Source organism: Homarus americanus, unplaced genomic scaffold (assembly GCF_018991925.1).
Source record: "Homarus americanus isolate GMGI-L3 unplaced genomic scaffold, GMGI_Hamer_2.0 scaffold19179, whole genome shotgun sequence".
Classification (NCBI taxonomy): Eukaryota; Metazoa; Arthropoda; class Malacostraca; order Decapoda; family Nephropidae; genus Homarus; species Homarus americanus.
The window spans coordinates 212,501-230,261 of NW_024754174.1; the positions used below are offsets into that span (position 1 = coordinate 212,501).

Below are 17,761 nucleotides of genomic sequence, written 5' to 3' on the forward strand. Positions count from 1 at the left end.
TTCGAATCACTGGAGGACAGATACTAACCATGCTGACAGAACACAAACAAACAAATGCAAAATAAAACCAAACAAAAACAAACTGACTCAAAATAAAAGCAGACAAGCCGACGCATGATTAAACAAAAAACAAAAAATGACGCAAAATAAAAACAAAAACAAACTGACGCAAAACAAAAACAAAATGACGCAAAATAAAAACAAAATGACGCAAAATAAAACCCAAAACAAACAGACTGAGGCAAAAACAAATAAACAAAGAAAACAACTCAGATATACTTCAACAAATAAACAATAGTCTTTATGTTATATACTGTCTCTTATTATTATTCTTTCTCACTTTATTAATCTTTTGTAGTTCCTCCTCCTCTCTCTCCATCCTCATCCACCTATCTCTCCTCCCTCCCTCCTTCCCTCTTCTTAATCCTTCTCCTCCCTCCCTCTCTCTCTCCCTCCCTCCCTCTCTCTCTCTCTCTCTCTCTCTCTCTCTCTCTCTCTCCCTTCCTCCATCAGATGTTTTTAAGCCAAGAATCCACGAAACAAAGCCAATTATAAGCCCTGATTTAGTTACACAGGGACGAGCTTGTTTATATACCTGACAAAGCCACTCTTAAGATCAACGCCCTTCATCTGATGTCGTGTCTGGTTGGGTTAGGTTAGGTTACGTTACGTTACGTTAGATGAGAGTAAAGTATTTTTTTTGCCATTAATCATTATTTTTGTTAATATAATTCGTAAAAACTTTTGGGTATTTTGTTGATAATTTGTTTAGTTTTTGTCGATGTTTTAGTGAAGTTTAAATTTTGTTTATTTTATTTATTTATTATGGGGCTATTTTTTTGTGTACGCATGATTCGGTGATTATGTATGATTTGGTAATATCCATGTTTGATTCGGTAATATCCATGTATGATTCGGTGATGTCAATGTATGATTCGGTAATATCCATGTATGATTCGGTAATATCCATGTATGATTCGGTGATGTCTATGTATGATTCGGTAATATCCATGTATGATTCGGTAATATCCATGTATGATTCGGTAATATCCATGTATGATTCGGTGATGTCTATGTATGATTCGGTAATATCCATGTATGAATCGGTAACATCCACGTATGATTCGGTAATACCATAAGCATGTATGATATCACAAATTATTTCTGCATGAAATAAATAATTTCTCTATTTCCTCCTGACATTATTTCTTTCACTTACAATTAACAAAAGATTATTTACTACGTGGGAAAATGTTGTTAATGACTATTGTTATTTTCTTAAGTGGTTAGTCATGTGTCTTCAACCAGTAGAGTATGGGGTTTCCTCTCCACTAAATATAATCGTTTAGTGTTAAGTGAATAATTGTTTAAAAGTCGCGTTCCCCCCAAAAAATAAATAATTAATTTTTTCTTCAGGAGTTTATTTCCAAAGTTATATTTTTTTTTCCAGTAAACATAAACATTGGAAATTTATAAATCGTATTTTTTTTCGTTCGAGTTCATTTCTATATATTTTTTTATCTCACTGGATATAAACTTTAGAATTCTATCATATTTTGTTATCAAGAGAGAGGTCATTGTTGGATAATTTACAGGAAAATAATAATAATAAAAATAATAATAATAATAATAATGGTAATAATAATTGTAATAATAATAATGGTAATAATAATAATAATTGTAATAATAATAACAATTACAACAATAATAACAATAACAATAATAATAATAATAATAAAAACAATATTAATAATACTCGTAATAATGTATAAAGTGATTTTGTATTTTCTTATCATTATAAATATTAGAAGAAAATAGTTCCGTCACCTGATAATTAACAATAACATTTTAACTTTCTTTCATCACAAAATTTTTATCTTATTTCTCAAAGCCGTAAAACTAAGTCTTCAGAAAATCATAAAATAACGCGGCAATTATAATTTTCTTCTTCTTTATTTCAGCTCAATGAACGCTATTATTATTATTATTATTTTGTTTATTTTGGTGTACAGTGGATTTTTATTTATTTGTTATTATTATTATTATTTTGAAATTTTATCTGATCACTATTTTTTCATTATAAATTACAAGAAAATTTGTGTTTATTTTTTTTCATTTATAAATTATACGGATTTAAACATATATATATATTTCCTCCTTAGAAAGTCCATACAACTATTTGATTTAATTTCAGATTCGATAAAAAAAGGCGAAGTTAAATTTCTTTGTTTGGTGTTGTGGTTGTTGTTGTTGTGGTGGTGGTGGTTGTGGTGGTTGGTGCGGTTGTTGTTGTGGTTGTTGTTGTGGTTGTTGTCGTTGTTGTGGTTGTTGTTGTGGTTATTGTGGTTGTTGTGGTGGTGACATAATAGATCAACACTGAACGCTTTATCCTGTATTGAGATTCAGTCAACCCGCCTCCGCCCTCGGCCTGTCGGCGCTGGTGACCCGACGGATACTCTATTTATCTCTCACCAGCCGACAGCAGGCGAGATCCACCAACACATCACACACACACGCTAGATATCTGAGCGGTTATCACAATCTAAAAAAAATACTAAGATATCTCAAAAACCCAAGATAAAGCCACTGTGAGAGATATCGAAGCTCTCTACTCAAACTCACAAAATGACGAGATATAATGGAAACTCTTATCACAAACTCACAAACTTACTTATGACAAACTCTGTGAGCAGTCGGTATAAGCTCACAGATGTAAAGTAGACCAAGATGGATTTACTCTAATGATAAATCGACAACAACAACAACAACCTACTGTATATATTTTGGCGCTGTGTTCAGTTCGCCTTCTAAAGAGTTAATTAAACATCTATCACATCCTTACCTCACATAGCTCAATTTACTTATCACAAATCACTAAAAAGTATGATATATATTTTTTTTTACCTCGGTGCAAAGTTACAAAAAATACAAAGTTGATTAAAGTAGTATTGGTTTCGGCATTAAAGTGAAAAAAAAATAATGTTTAATACGCGACATAGTTCTATTTCCTCTATTAAATATCAAACATTATTGGCAATTGTATTACTAAATCGTCAAGAGAGATATATACTCCAGCTTTTGTCTTTCAACTCACGGTAATATAAGAAAAATAAATCGTTCTATACAGCCTTACACATCCCGCTATGATATCAAGTAAATGACGGTTTAATGATCACGTGACTTGGGTAAGAAACTCGGAAAAACAACTTCACTAAACTAACTACTGTACAGGGAGACAGACCACTTGCGCACTGGTCCTCTTCAACCTTGTAACACAGTCGCCACCAACATCATGTCAGCTCAAGAAATTTGTCTTAAAGTCAACCGTGACATTTCCTCGTCAGTGTTTACCGCGGGAAGTTGAGGAAGTTTGATTAAGACACACTGTCTCGGGTCACGTCTCCTAACAAGAGCGAGACATAAGACATAATAATAATAACAGACCGCGCACTGTCACTCTCCACTGACCACCACATCAACAGTTACACATTAACAGTTTACGATAAGTCTAGCGTGAGACGTAATCCCTATAAGATAACCGGGGAGATTATCAGGAGTAAACCGCCACAGGTACTTACTGGAGGCGCCCTAGAAACTAGGTGTAAATCCCGGTGACTCTAGCAAAGCGGCACAATGCCATAAGACCGCACTCGCACTACCGCCGCCGCCGCCGTTGCCGCCGCCGCCGCCACCACCAGCAGCCTGGCGGCGGCGGCGGCCCACACACCACCACCGACACACCTGCATCGATCCGTACATGGGCGGGGCCACCAGGGGAAGTCCCGGGGTAGCGCGTGAGGGAGGGGCGGCCACAGTGAGGGGAACACGCCGTCAGCCAGGGGTGAGGCGGAGGGAGGGGCCGCCCCGGTGAAAGAGAGAGCCAGAGAGAGGTAACGTGGGGAGAGAAGAGCAAGAGCCAGGGAGAGCACGGGAACTGGGGTGGAAGGGAGAGGGTGAGTGGGTGGGGAGGGATGTGGAGGGGACAAGGGCTAGTGGGAGGAGGGGGAGAAGGGGTGGTGGTAGTAAGGTAAGGGGAGGGAGAGGAGGGAGGGTGGGGGGAGAAGAAGGGAGGGAGGGGAGTGGACTAGGATGGTTGTTGGGAAGGAGAGGGGAGGAGACTAAGGTGGTTATAGGGGAAGGGAGGGGACACGGGGAAGAGAGAAGGAGGGGGAAGAGAAGAGAGAGAAAGAGAGGGAGGGAGGGAGGGTGAGGGAGGTGACGTTAAAGTAGAGATAGGAAGATAGGATAATACTTGAAGGAATAGAGACACGAAGAACAAATAGAGAGATAGAGAAAGAAAGAGAAGCAACACAAAGAGATGGATAGAGACAAGAGTAATATAGAGAGACGTGAAGAGACAAGGAAAGAGAGAAAGAGAGATAGAGAGATAGAAAAAGAGAGATAGAAGCAACACAAAGAAAGTGATAGGAACAAGGAAAAATTTAGAGAGAGAGAGAGAGAGAGAGAGAGAGAGAGAGAGAGAGAGAGTCCTTCTCCACTGAGGAAGGAAGACAACATCAAATTTTTCTTCAACAGGGAAAACAAAACCTGACTGTTACCAAAGACGATGGATGAAAAAAATAAACACACTATAATGAGAGGGAGGGAGGGGAGGGAGAGGAGAAGAGAGATGGAAGAGGTTAGAGGAGAGCTGGAGGAGAGGAAGAGAGATTAGTGGAAGGGTTAGAGAGATGGAGGTAGAGAGGGAGGGAGGAAAGGGAGGGAAGGAGGAATAGTGAGAGGAAGGGAGTAAAGGGAAGGGAAGGGAGGGGAAGGAGTAAAGGAAGGAAGGAGGAGAAATGAAGGAGATGAGAAATACAAAATGCAATCATGTGGAGTGGAGAAAAGGTAAGAGAGAGAGAGAGAGAGAGAGGAAGGAGAAGAGGTGGGTGGAGGAGAAAGGGAAGGATTAAGGAGATGGGAAAGGATAGAGAGAGAGCAAGAGATGGGAAAAGAAAGAAAAAAGAAGGAGGAGAGAGAGAGAGAGAGAGAGAGAGAGAGAGAGAGAGAGAGAGAGAGAGAGAGAGAGACAGAGAGAGAGAGAGAGAGAGAGAGAGAGAGAGAGAGAGAGAGAGAGAGAGAGAGGAGAGAGAGAGAGAGAGAGAGGATGAAATGACTGCCTGGTTGGTGCGGGAAAGGGAAATGTAGAACAGCAGAGCATACCAGTAGGGTGTGGTCAGAGGGGAAACTACTGTCCCCTTGTGTAAAAAGAGAGAGGGGAATGAGGAAAGGGAAGAGGAAGGTGGTAACAAAGAGGGGACCAGGTAGAGAGAGGGAAGAGAGGGAGGGAGGGAGGGTGAGAGGAGGAGGAAGGAAATGAGAGGGAGGAGGAAGGGGAGGAAAGGAGAAGGAAGGAAGGAAGACAAGAAAGAGGGAAAGAGAAGGAGGGAAAGTATAAGAAATAAGGATCACACAACAACAATATAATCAACAACAACAACAACAACATCACCAACAACAAAAACATCATCACCAACAACAACATCAACAACAACAACAACATCATCACCAACAACATCACCAACAACAACATCACCAACAACAACATCACCAACAACAACAACAACAACAACAACAACAACATCAAGACAGGCGGAGTAGATAGAAATGCTTGACTGTAACTTGAGGAGAAAAAATATATTCAAGTGGACTTCAAAAACGTCAATTAAAAGGAAGATGGAGGAGGAGGAGGAGGAGAAGGAGGAAGAGGAGGAGGAAGAGGAGGAGGAGGAAGGAAAGGAAGAAGATGAACATAATGGGGAGGAAGAACAGAAGGAAGAAGCAAACCAGAAATAGGAGAAAGAGGAGGAAAAGAAAACCAAAGCACAAGGAGAAGGAGAAGAAAATAAGGAATAAAAGAAGGAAGAAGAAAGATAAACAAAAAAACAATAGAAGACAAAAAAAAACAAGAAAGAATACGAGAAGAAGACAACAAAGAAGGAGAAGACAACAGAGGAGGAGGAGCAAGACACAAGGAAGACTATAGTAGGATGAAACTGCTTACGGCGGTGAAGACAAAAGAAGAAAACACTTGCCATCGGCCTTTACCAGGAAGACAAGTCGCTAATGAGCATTTTGTTGTTTGGGGAAAACTACAAAACTTTAAATCGTTTGTGTTTTGGTAAATCTTGGTAAGGAGGGAGGGAGGGAGGGAGAGAGAGAGAGGGAGAGAAGGAAGGTTGATGGGGATGGGGTAGAGATGGCGAAAGGTAGGGAGGTAGAGAGGTAGAGAGAAAGGGAGTAGAGTAGGGAGGGAGGTAAAGAGGTAGCTAGGAAGTGAGAGAGGGAGGAGGGAAGGGAGATGGTAAGGAGAGAGAGAGAGAGAGAGAGAGAGTCATTAACACCACCAGACAAAAAAGAAGAAACCGAACACACGAGTTTCATATAATTGAGTCAATAAACAAAACCAAAAGTAAGAGAGAAGAAAAAAAACAAGAGAAAAACGACAACAAAAATAATAGATGAAAATAAGAGATGGCAAAAGGAAAGCTTACATTTCTTTCATTTTCTTCTTTCATAGATAAAAAAAAATCAATCGAAAGAAGAAGAGACAGGAGTCGAATCCCTGAAGCAACAAAACAGTACCAGTGAATCTTTAGTGTCCCTGAGCGTTACTTCCCCTTACTGGGTTCACTCGTGGACGAAACATTATGACAAGTGATATATTCTTAGAGAGAAAATAAAAATAAAAGTCATAGGTTATCGTTCAAGGCGTCTTTAGATTTCCAGGCAAAATTTTAAAGGCGCTTTGTCACTTAGAGTCGATGGGGTTCATTTTTTTTTTTCATTTTGATTCGTTTTAGAAGTGTGTTTGTGTGTGTGTGTGTGTGTGTGTGTGTGTGTGTGTGGAGTAATGGTGTAGTCATTTGTCTCTGCACCATGTCGAGATTGTGGTAGGCCTATTTCTTTCTTTTTTTAATGGGAAGTTAAATTGTAAATCCACACACACACACACACACACACACACGTTTACAACTTAGGTATATATATCTTATGTTCTATCACAACGAGACCACAACTGTTATAAATATGTGTTGTAGTTTGTAATAATAACTTTCCCAGTGAATCCTAACCAAAAACATACATCAAGAACGTTAGCAACTTCACCCATGCAAAGGAAAAAAAAAAAACGTTAATCATGTAAGAATGTAATATAATGATGAAATTGGCCCTCAATAACGTCATCAAAACGTTTAATGACGTAAGATAAACGTTTCACCGTGGCAAAGTGGAGAGTTAGGAACGTCGCAAAACACAATGATGATGTAAAGAAAACGTTTTATGGTCACCGTTTGAAAGTTTGTGACGTAGCGCTAAAACATTTATGGCATTTGACAAATATCATTGACCTAACATGACATAGAAGAGGAGGAGGAGGAGGAGAAAGAAGATGAAGATGAGGAGGAGGAGGAGAAAGAAGATGAAGATGAGGAGGAGGAGGAGAAAGAAGAAGAAATGCTGGAAGGTGTAATGATCAGTCATGGGTTGTTTCATATAGTAGTCATAAGACCTTGAGGTAATATTTCTCTTTATTTGTCTGTCCACTATTAAATAAAGAACGTGTGAATGTCGGTAGTAGAGGTGGAGGAAGGAGGAGGGTGTTAGTGGAAGAGGGAGGGCTGAAGGAAGGAAGGAAGGAAGGAGGTCAGTGGAAGAGAGAGAAGGAGGTTGTCGGTGGAATAGGAGAGAGATAGGGAAGAAGGCTGATAGTGGAAGAGGAAAGAGAGAGGGCGTGAGGAAGGGCTGTCAGTGGAAAAGGAATATGTGGAAAACTGTCAGTGGAAGAGGAAGCGGAGGGAGACTCTCAGTGGAATAGAAGAGGGAAGGAGGTAGGGAGGGAGACTCTAGAGGAAGGAAGGTCGCAGTGGAAAGGCTCTCATTGGAAGAGAGAGAGAGAGAGAGAGAGAGTCACCAGCATAGAGGCGTCTCCTCCGCCCTTTAGTATACAGTAGGTCACGTCCTCTTGTCCGTCAATACAGGAGGAGGACCTCTTAGGGTGAGTGGCAGGTCTCTCTCTCTCTCTCTCTCTCTCTCTCTCTCTCTCTCTCTCTCTCTCTCCTCTCCCTCTCCCCTCCTCTCTCTCCCTCTACTCTCCCTGGCACCTTCTATCTCCTCCCCCCTCCCTTTATTCTCCCTGTTCCCCCTACCCCTTTTACCTTATCCCTTTATCCTCCTCCTCCTCCTCCTCCTTCAACTCCTCTTCCTCCTCCTCTTCATCCTCTTCACCTCAAACCGACACGGGTAATGTTCCTAGGAATGGCCTTAAGATTAGAACCGGAAGAGCTGACGGGTGGGAATCGGGAATTTGGGGAATGCTGGTATTTAATGTGACACACCTCCTTATTCTCGGGAATGACCACGTCTCTCTCTCTCTCTCTCTCTCTCTCTCTCTTTCCTTTATCTCCCCACCTTCTTCTCTCCCCTATCACTTCCTTCCCGTCTCTCTCCTTGTCCTCTTTCTATCCTATATCCTCCATCTCACTCTGTCTCCTTATCATCTCTTTTCTCTCGTCCTCTCACTCCTCCTCCTCTCTTAATTCTCTCTCCCAATTCTCTCTCTCTCTCTCCCTCTCTCCACCCCTCCTCTCCCCGCCTCATTTATCTATCTTTACCTTGTCTCTCTTCCGTCTTTCTTTCTACCCTCCCTCCTCCTAGCCTCCCTCCCTCCCTCCCTCCTTTCTTCGTTCCTTCCTCCCTCCCTTCCCTCCTCTTCCCTCCCTCCTCCCTCCTCCTTCCCTCCCTCCCTCCTTCCCTCCCTCGCTCCCTCCTCCCTCCTCCTTCCTTCCCCTCCCTCCTTCCTTCCCTCCCTCCTTCCTTCCCTCCCTCCCTCCCCTCCCCTCCTCCCTCCTTCCCTCCCTCCTCCTCCTTCAATCCTAAAATAGTACGACATTAATAGAATTTTGCAAGTCTATGCGCTGTTAGTCTTGAATATCAAATGCTTTTACCCTCCCAGCCACTCCCACCCCACCCCACCCACCCTACCCACCCCACCCACCCCCTACCCACCCCACCCACCCACCACCCCTCCCACACCCCTCTTCAACACCTTTCCCACACCTCCACTCACAACCACCCACACCCACGTATCACACACACATACACACACACACACACACACACGACCTCATCTGCAAATTTGGTAAGAAGCTTCTACACCATCCCCGACACCAGCTCCTACTACCACCTGAGATCCCTTGTCCGAGAATTGCTGTTCGACACCACAACCGCATCCAGCCCATACGTGCACGAACTGATCGCTATAAGAACAGCCCAGTCCCAACCATTGTAAAGATTATCAATAACTTGTAATAAATCAGTGTATTCACTCCCAGTAAACACTGCTCCTTACACTGTCACTATGTTGAAATGAACTGTAGCTTGAGCTTTTCCCCATCTAGTTATTATATGTCTTATTTGTGTCACTTATGTTACTTGTATATTATTTGTAATTCAACCCACATTCTGATATGTAACTGTATATTTTCAGCCTTCTGGCTGCTTGACTCTTCAATAAACCGTTAATTATTATTATTATTATTATTATTACACACACACACACACCCCTTACTCCCCGTTAACACCTCCACCTACCCACACCTCCCCACCGTAACACCTCGCGATCTGCATTTTCCTCGCTGGTGATAGTGCGTCATTATCGTAATGAGAGAGAGAGAGAGACAGAGAGAGAGAGAGAGGTTCCAAGGTTAGGTAGTGAAGATAATTAAAAATAATATCTCTCATTAAAATAATTATCTGCATTCTAATCAATACACACACACACACACCACCTTCTTTTTAACCTTTAGGAAAAATGATTCTTTTCATGTAGATTTTTAGCAACAACATAAACAACAAGAACAAAAAACAACAACAACAGCAACAAAAACAACAACAACAACAACAGCAACAACAAACAAAAACAACAGCAACAATAATCATCACAAATAAATCACTTCAAACTTGAGACTAATTTGAAGCGAATTCTGTCTCCTCATAAGTGAAGATGTAACGATGTACTCAAATAATTGACTTATGTTGAGTACAAAAAGTAATGTCGGCAAAATGTCATGAATGTTTTTGACACCTTGAGTACGATGATTTAACCCTTTGTGTATGATATTATCGTACTCAAAGTGTTATGTCCTCGTACTCAAGGTGTTATATCATCGTACTCAAAGCGTTATGTCCTCGTACTCAAGGTGTTTATATCATCATACTCAAGGTAAACTCTCATTGTATTTAGAGGAAGATTCATACGTCAAATCTCTCACAAGTATGAACCCTCCAGCTCCAGGTAACACTAACACGCCATGGTCTGGAGCTGGAGGCACACACGCACACACACACACACACACACACACACACACACACACACACTCTCACTCACTCACTTTTCCGTCAGTGAGTCACATTCCTCATATTAACCTTCCAGAAATAACCACCAGCCAGCGGACGCCCTCCCAACACACACACACACACACACACACACACACTTTATTTTTTCCATCCCATCCTGCAGGCGGACTAATACACCCCATCACTGAAGAAGACCTTACGTTGCACCACCCAGTCAGCCACCACCTCGGGGTTGACTGCTGCAGGTGCCTTCCTCCTGATGGACAATAGAACAGAAGCCTAACAAAGACACGAGATTCAGGAGTCAATCTTTCAATTCGTCTGGAACATAAAATTGAGGTTGGAGCAGGTGAGGGAAGCCAGGTACCTCCTCCCCTACCCCCCACTCACTCCCCCCACTCCCCCCACTCCCTCACTCCTCTACCCCCCGAGACGTGAGGAGGTCGATAATGCCGTGGTATTTGTTCATGTACGGAATGGGCAACCTGAGTGTCGATTTGGGGATTTGAGGAAGGGGAGAGGGGGTTAGGTTAGAGGTGGGGTGAGGAGGGGGGGTGGGGTGGGGAGGGGGGTTAGAGTGGGGTGAGGGAGGAGGGGGTTAGAGTGGGGTGAGGAAGGAGGAGAGGGGTTTAGAGTTGGGGTGGGGAAGGAGAGGGTTAGAGTGGTGTGAGAAAGGAGGAGAGAGGGTTAGAGTGGGGTGAGGAAGGAGGAGAGGGGTTAGAGTGGGGGGGAAGGAGAGGGGTTAGAGGGGTGAGGGAGGTTAGGTGGGTGAGGGTTTGAAAGGAGGAGGGGGTTAGAGTGGGGTGAGGAAGGAGGGAGAGGGGTTGTGAGGAAGGAGGAGAGGGGTTAGAGGGGGGAGAGGGGTTAGAGGGTAGAGAGGGTTAGAGGGGTGAGGAAGGAGGAGAGGGGTTAGAGTGGGGTGAGGCAGGAGGAGAGGGGTTAGAGGGGTGAGGAAGGAGGAGAGGGGTTAGAGTGGGGTGAGGCAGGAGGAGAGGTTAGAGTGGGGTGAGGAAGGAGAGGGGTTAGAGTGGTGTGAGGAAGGAGGGAGAGAGGTTAGAGTGGGGGTGAGGAAGGAGGAGAGGGGTTAGAGTGGGGTGAGGAAGGAGGAGAGGGGTTAGGGTGAGGCAGGAGGAGAGGGGTTAGAGTGGGGTGAGGAAGGAGGAGAGGGGGTTAGAGGCGGGGTTAGAGTGGGGTGAGGAAGGGGTTAGAGAGGGGTAGGTTCTAATTTTCATGCCCCAGTCCTATTGAATTATAGAATACGCGTGTGTGTGTGTGTGTGTGTGTGTGTGTGTGTGTGTGTGTTATTCTAAACCTGGCCTCCAGAGTAAACATCACAGTGCTTTCATTCTTAATTTTACTGAGTTGGACCAATTGTTACTGCTTCCTCCTCCTACCTCTACCTCCTCCCTGCCCTCCCTCCCCTGCCTCCCTCCTCCCTCCACTCCCTCCCCTACCCTCCCTCCTCCTCCCTCCTCCCTCCCCCCCTCCCCTCCCTCCCTCCCCCCCTCCCCTCCCCTCCCTGCCCTCCCCCCTGCTCCTCCCCTACCCTCCCTCCCCTACCCTCCCCCCTCCCTACCCTCCCCTCCCCCCTGCCCCCCCCTGCCCGGAGAGGAGAGGAGGAGGGGTGTATCGGTGAATAGAAGAAGAGGAGATGATTGAGGAAAGAGAAACCTGATTGTAGTTAAGTAGGTGGTGGTGATGGTGGTAGTAGTGTTGGTGGTAGTGGTGGTGGTAGTAGTGTTGGTGGTATTGGTAGTTATGGTGGTGGTGGTTATGGTGGTGGTAGTGGTGGTAGTAGTGATGGTGGTGGGCGTTCAGAGGAGGAGAAAAAATGCTTGAATATAACAAAAGTAAATATGAGTTTAAAAATAAGTCAGGATTTTGTTTATTTTTGTTTATTCACCTCAAGAAAATAATTATACAACAGAATTAATTTAGGATTTTGACTTGAACAGAAAAAAAAATTAATAAAAAAAACTACGCTTATTTTTTTATACTTGACTTTGAATACATAATTTTCGGTAAATATGCTGAGTCATTGTTCTGAAAATACGATAAAAATAAGACGAAATAAAATCCAAATAAAGTTAAAGAAAATAAGGAAAATATCTATAAGGGAATAGTGTAGGGGAAGGTTTCAACTGGCGTGGTATATATGTGTACTGGTTGTTAAGGCTCAACTACCCAGAGGTTAAGAGGTAGAAACCCGACCTTAAAGACCTTAGGGGTTTATCACTTTCATCACCCGACTCCTTCAATTAGGTTTCATTGGCCAGGTTCAAGCGAGGTCATCCAGGAAGGTGGTCACTTATGGTGTATGCGTGCGTGTACGTGTGTCCGTGTACGTTTGTGTGTGTACGTTTGTATTTTTGTGTGCATGGGGGGATATTCTGCCGTCAAAGTCGACCCTCCACCTCCACACCTCCACCTCACCCCCACCTTACCCCACCTCCACACCTCCACACCTCCCCACCTCCACACCTCCCCACCCCACCCCCCCCCACCCCCACCCCACCTCCCACCTCCACACCTCCCCTCCTCCCCACCCCACCCCACCTCCCCACCTCCCTATCTCTGTCCAGAAAAAAAGAGAGAAAAAGTAAATATAGTTTATCGCTTTGACCAAAAATTCGGACATTGAACCTTTCATCTGTTAACCTCCCTTTCCTTCCTCCCCATCCGCTCTCCTTCCGCTCTCCCCTTCATCCCCTTTCTTCCCTCTCCTTTTCTCCCTCCTTACTTCTCTCTCGTTCCTCCTCTCTCCTCTCCTCCCTCCCTTCTTCTCTCTCTCCTTCAATCCTCCCTTCCTCTCTTCTCTTCCTCCCTCCCGTTCTTCTCTCCCTCTTCTTCCCTCTCCTTCATCCCTCCTCTTCCTGCCTCACCCCCCAACCTCTCTGCTCTTTGCTCTTCACTTGTTCCTCTCTTACTCTCTTCCTCCTTCCTCTCTCCCTCTCCTTCCTTCCTTCCTTCCTTCTTCCCTTTCCCGTCCCATCACCTATCTTTCCTCTTCTTCTATCCTTTCTATATCCTCTTCCCCATTTTCATTCTTTCCTTCTCACATTCCTCTTCTTTCCTCACATCTCCTCTTCTCTTATTTTCCGTCCCTCCTCCTCCTATACCTTCTTCTCCCCTCCCATCCCATTTTCCCTCCTCTCCTCCCCACCCATCATTCTGTATTCCTTTTTGGTAAATCTCAGAATCATTTCCTGCTTTTCTCCCGCCCTCCTCCCTCCTCCCCTAATGTAACCCATCCCCTCTCTCTCTCTCTCTCTCTCTCTCTCTCTCTCTCTCTCTCTCTCTCTCTCTCTTTGTTCTAGGAGAGGGAAGGTGTTTGGAGTTATGTAAGAGAAGTGGGGTCCTACAGTGGAGTCCTACACGCCCTAACACCAACAAGGTCGAACTCCTTATAGTGTTGAAGGAACGGGCCTGTTGTGGTCTTGGAAGCTCGGTGACAATGTTGAGGAGGCGTGTGGCCCTGCGGGGTGCCTTGTGTAATTGCTGGAGGAGCTTCTGGCACTTCAGGGGGCTCTATGGCAGTGATTAAGGTCCTGTGCCAATGTTAAGGGAGACGGGATCTATATCAGCAACCCTGTGGTGTTAGTAACGGGCACAGTGGGGTGAGGGGGAGGAGAGGGGTACTGTGCAGGAGGTTGCTATGAGGCAGGACGGGATCCGGGAAGGCGTGACGTCCCCCTCCTCCTCCTCTTCCTCCTCCTAGGCCTGTGATAGGAGTGTTGGGGAAGGAGGATTCGGGGGAGGAGGGGTGTGGTGCCCTAAAGACGAGGGGAGGAGGGCAGCCTTAAGACACAAGAGGACACTAAACACGAGGAGACTCTAGACATGAGAGGACCTAACACAAGAGTGGGCCTGACGCCCAATTTGGCGGTGGCAGGTCCTGGTTGCTGAGGGCAGGCCTGTAGGTGTGTTGGTGGCAGGTCCTGGACACAGAGGCAGGCCTGTAGGTGTGTTGGGCAAGGTCTGGACAGAGAGAGGCAGGCCTGTAGGTGTGTTGGGTGGCAGGTCCTGGACACAGAGAGGCAGGCCTGTAGGTGTGTTGGGTGGCAGGTCCTGGACAGAGAGAGCTTAGGCCTGTAGGTGTGTTGGGTGGCAGGTCCTGGACAGAGAGAGGCAGGCCTGTAGGTGTGTCGGGTGGCAGGTCCTGGTAGGCGTGGCGCCCCAGCCAGCCAGCCAGGCCCGGTAGAGCCTATCGATCCACCTGCACCGAGAGAGGCGTGTCCTTTGTAAAGCAACACTGCCACTAATGAATTAACGACGACCGGGCACTGTGCCACCAGTATGTGGGGACAAAGGCGCTAAGTGACAAGTGGATATTGTGGCACTTGGCTCACTCTCTTAACAAGGCGTCGTGTCAAAGGCCTATTGAAAACTGAGGTGTCAAAAGGCCCTGTTGTAAAGGTAGGGGGGATCTGGTGTCAAGTCAAACGCTCCTAAGTGGAGAACTCGTGTCAAAAGCCTTGTTTGAGCTGATGGGTGTCAATAATCTCTGCCGGTGGCCTGTGGTGTTAAAAGGTTCTAAATTGATTTGATATCGAAAAGGTTCTACACGTATGACAGGTAAAAAAAATTCAGATTGACTTTATAATTAACAGGTGAGACAGAAAAAGGTTAATAAATTTACCACGAAAAATAAAAACATTAGTTAAACTGTAATTCATTAAAAAAAAATTATACGTGAATAATCATCCATCAGTCAAACCAGTGAGGGAAGGGAATTTCCTCTGACGTGATAAAGAAAAAAGTTGTATTTGTTTTCACTGTAGATATGAAATTAAGTTAAATATTTCATACATGTCATTAAATAAATAGTTTTAGGACAGCCAGAACTGGATATACAAAACACCAAGTAAATTACCACAAAAGAAAGTAAGTTAACAAACAGCAAACAAGAACCATCCTATAAAGCTTCATATAAACACACAAACAAACAAGTAAATGTAAATAAAAAGATTCAAACAACTTTTATCAATACAACACAAACGATAAACTATTTAAAACATACATAAATTTATCGTCAAACAACAACCAACACACAAACTTCTTTACAAATCAACTACAATCACTCAAACAAACCTCAAACAGATTTAACAAACAACTCTTATAAACAAAGTATCAATCACTATCCACAACCACCATCCACCACAGAGAAATCCAATTACCACCATTTATTGACCACCATAGAGGGATAATGAATAGTGGTTGAGAAATAAGCAAGTACCCCCTCCCTCCTTCCCTCCACCAACCCCCCCTACTTCCCTCCCTCCAACCAGTCACCCCCTCCTCCGTACCCCCTTCCCACTCACCCCATAACCCCCCACCCCATACCCCCTCCCCTTCTACCCCTCCCTCTCCACCCCTCCTCTACCCCCTCTTCCAGGAACTATCGACTAAGGGGTAACTAAGCCAATCGAGCTCATACGATGCCTGTCTCGAAAATTTGCGTCGACGTGTACAGTCCTAAGCAATATGTATGGCTGGAGGGAGGGAAGGTGAGGGAAGGAGGTAAGAATTGAGGAAGGTGAAGGGTGAGAAGGGAGGAGGAGGAAGTGAGGAGGAGGGAGGGAAGGCAAGGAGTGAGGGAGGTAGAGGTGAGGGAAGGTGCTGAGAAAGGGTGAGGGAGGGAGGAAGGGTGGGGGCTAGGAGGGTGTGTGCGTGTCTGCGTGTGTTGGGAATATGAAGAGTAAGGAGGGTGAAGGAGGGTGTGGGTAGGGAGAGAAGGGTGGGTGTGGGTGTAGTGGTAAGAGAGGGGAAGTGGAGGGTGGTGGGAGGGAAGCAGAGAGGGGGTGAGAGTTAAGGAGGGTAGAGGAGGAGGGTGAAGAGGGAGGTGTTAGATCGGTAAAGGTGAGTGACTGAATAGTTGTTTGTGTGTGTGTGTGTGTGTGTGTGTGTGTGTGTGTGTGTGTGTGTGTGTGTGTGTGTGTGTGTGTGTGTGTGTGTGTGTGTTATAAGGAAGTGTAACGCTGCCATTGAGCATGATGTTTTATTATCTTATAGTGCTGGTGTTTTACAATATATCTATATAAATATCCACACACACACACACACACACACACACACACACACACACACACACACACACACACACACACACACACACCACTACTATCCTCCTTATCACCACCACCACACTCCCTCACCACCACCACCACCACCAACACCACCACCCTCTCCTCACCACCACCACCTCTCCCTCACCACCACCACTCTCCCTCACCACCACCACCACTCTCCCTCACCACCACCACCACAACTCTCCCTCACCACCAAACAACCTAGAGTCGTAACAAACAAGCCATTCCCGTCTTTTACAATCTTCCCCGACAGGATAACACACTGGGCTCTCACCTGCACCCCGCTGTAAACATTCCATCAACTGAGGCACTTCCAGGGTGTGAGGGGAGGGGAGGGGAGTGGGGGGTGAGGGGAGGGAGTGAGGAAAGGTAGAGGGAAGTGAAGGACAGTGGGTGCGAGTAAGCTCTACATGTGAATTTTTCACCTTACCTGCCCCTCCCATACACCTGCCCTCCCTTACACCTGCCTCCTTTACACCTGCCCTCCTCACCTGCCCCTCCCTCACCTGCCCCTCCTCCACCTGCCTGCGCTTCCCTCACACCTGCCCTCCTCACACCTGCCCCTCCTCACACCTGCCCTCCCTCACACCTGCCCCTCCTCACACCTGCCCCTCCCTCACACCTGCCCCTCCTCACACATTCCTCCCTCACACCTGCCTCCCTCACCTGTCCCTCCTCACACCTGCCCCTCCCTCACATTGCCTCCCTTACACCTGCCTCCTCACACCCTCCTCGCACCTGTCCCTCCCTCCTGTACCTCCCCTCACAAGCCCCCTCCACCTTTAATCTCTCTGTACTTACCTCCCCCCTCACAAGAAACCCACTCCTACTCACAACACCTCCCCTCTAAAACCCCCTCACAACACCCCATCCCTCCCTCACAACACCTCCCCTCCACAACCCCCTCACAACACCTCTCCCTCACAACACCTCCCCTCACAGCACCTCCCCTCACAACCCCCTCACAACACCCCCTCACAATACCTCCCCTCACAACACCCCACCCCCCTTCACACACTCACCAGTACTCGGTCAGGACCTTCTAGCCTCGGGTTGAGGGTAAGCTCTCTAAGATGCTTCGTGAGATTACCTGGTCAGCCTTAGAGGAGCCACCGACACCTGGGGATTGGAAAGATGGGTGAGTTGGTTCCTTAGACTGTGTATGTATGTAATAGAGTTGCAGCCGGTGGCTGAAAAGATACAGACTTACATTTGATTTAGACATGATGATATAATATGCGTTGAACACATTTACAGGGCTGTACAGTACATAAATGAGGAGTTGTTTATTATTTTAACAATAGATGGGATGGTGC

The 17,761-nt window shown here is 45.5% G+C and overlaps 1 protein-coding gene across 4 annotated transcripts in view; it reads right to left on the bottom strand.

The window, feature by feature from the left end:
• LOC121855708 (vesicular acetylcholine transporter-like) overlaps positions 1 to 17,761 on the bottom strand; it is a 91,694-nt gene that overhangs the window by 18,262 nt on the left and 55,671 nt on the right. The window contains exon 2 of one of the 4 annotated variants that reach the window (XM_042350795.1): positions 17,536 to 17,564. The exons of 1 other annotated variant lie outside the window; for it this stretch is intronic. The gene's annotated coding sequence lies outside the window, so the exon portion shown is untranslated. Of the gene's footprint in view, positions 1 to 3,578; positions 3,684 to 17,467; positions 17,565 to 17,761 lie in introns of those variants that run through there. 2 more of the 4 variants (XM_042350798.1, XM_042350797.1) reach the window with 2 other exon arrangements.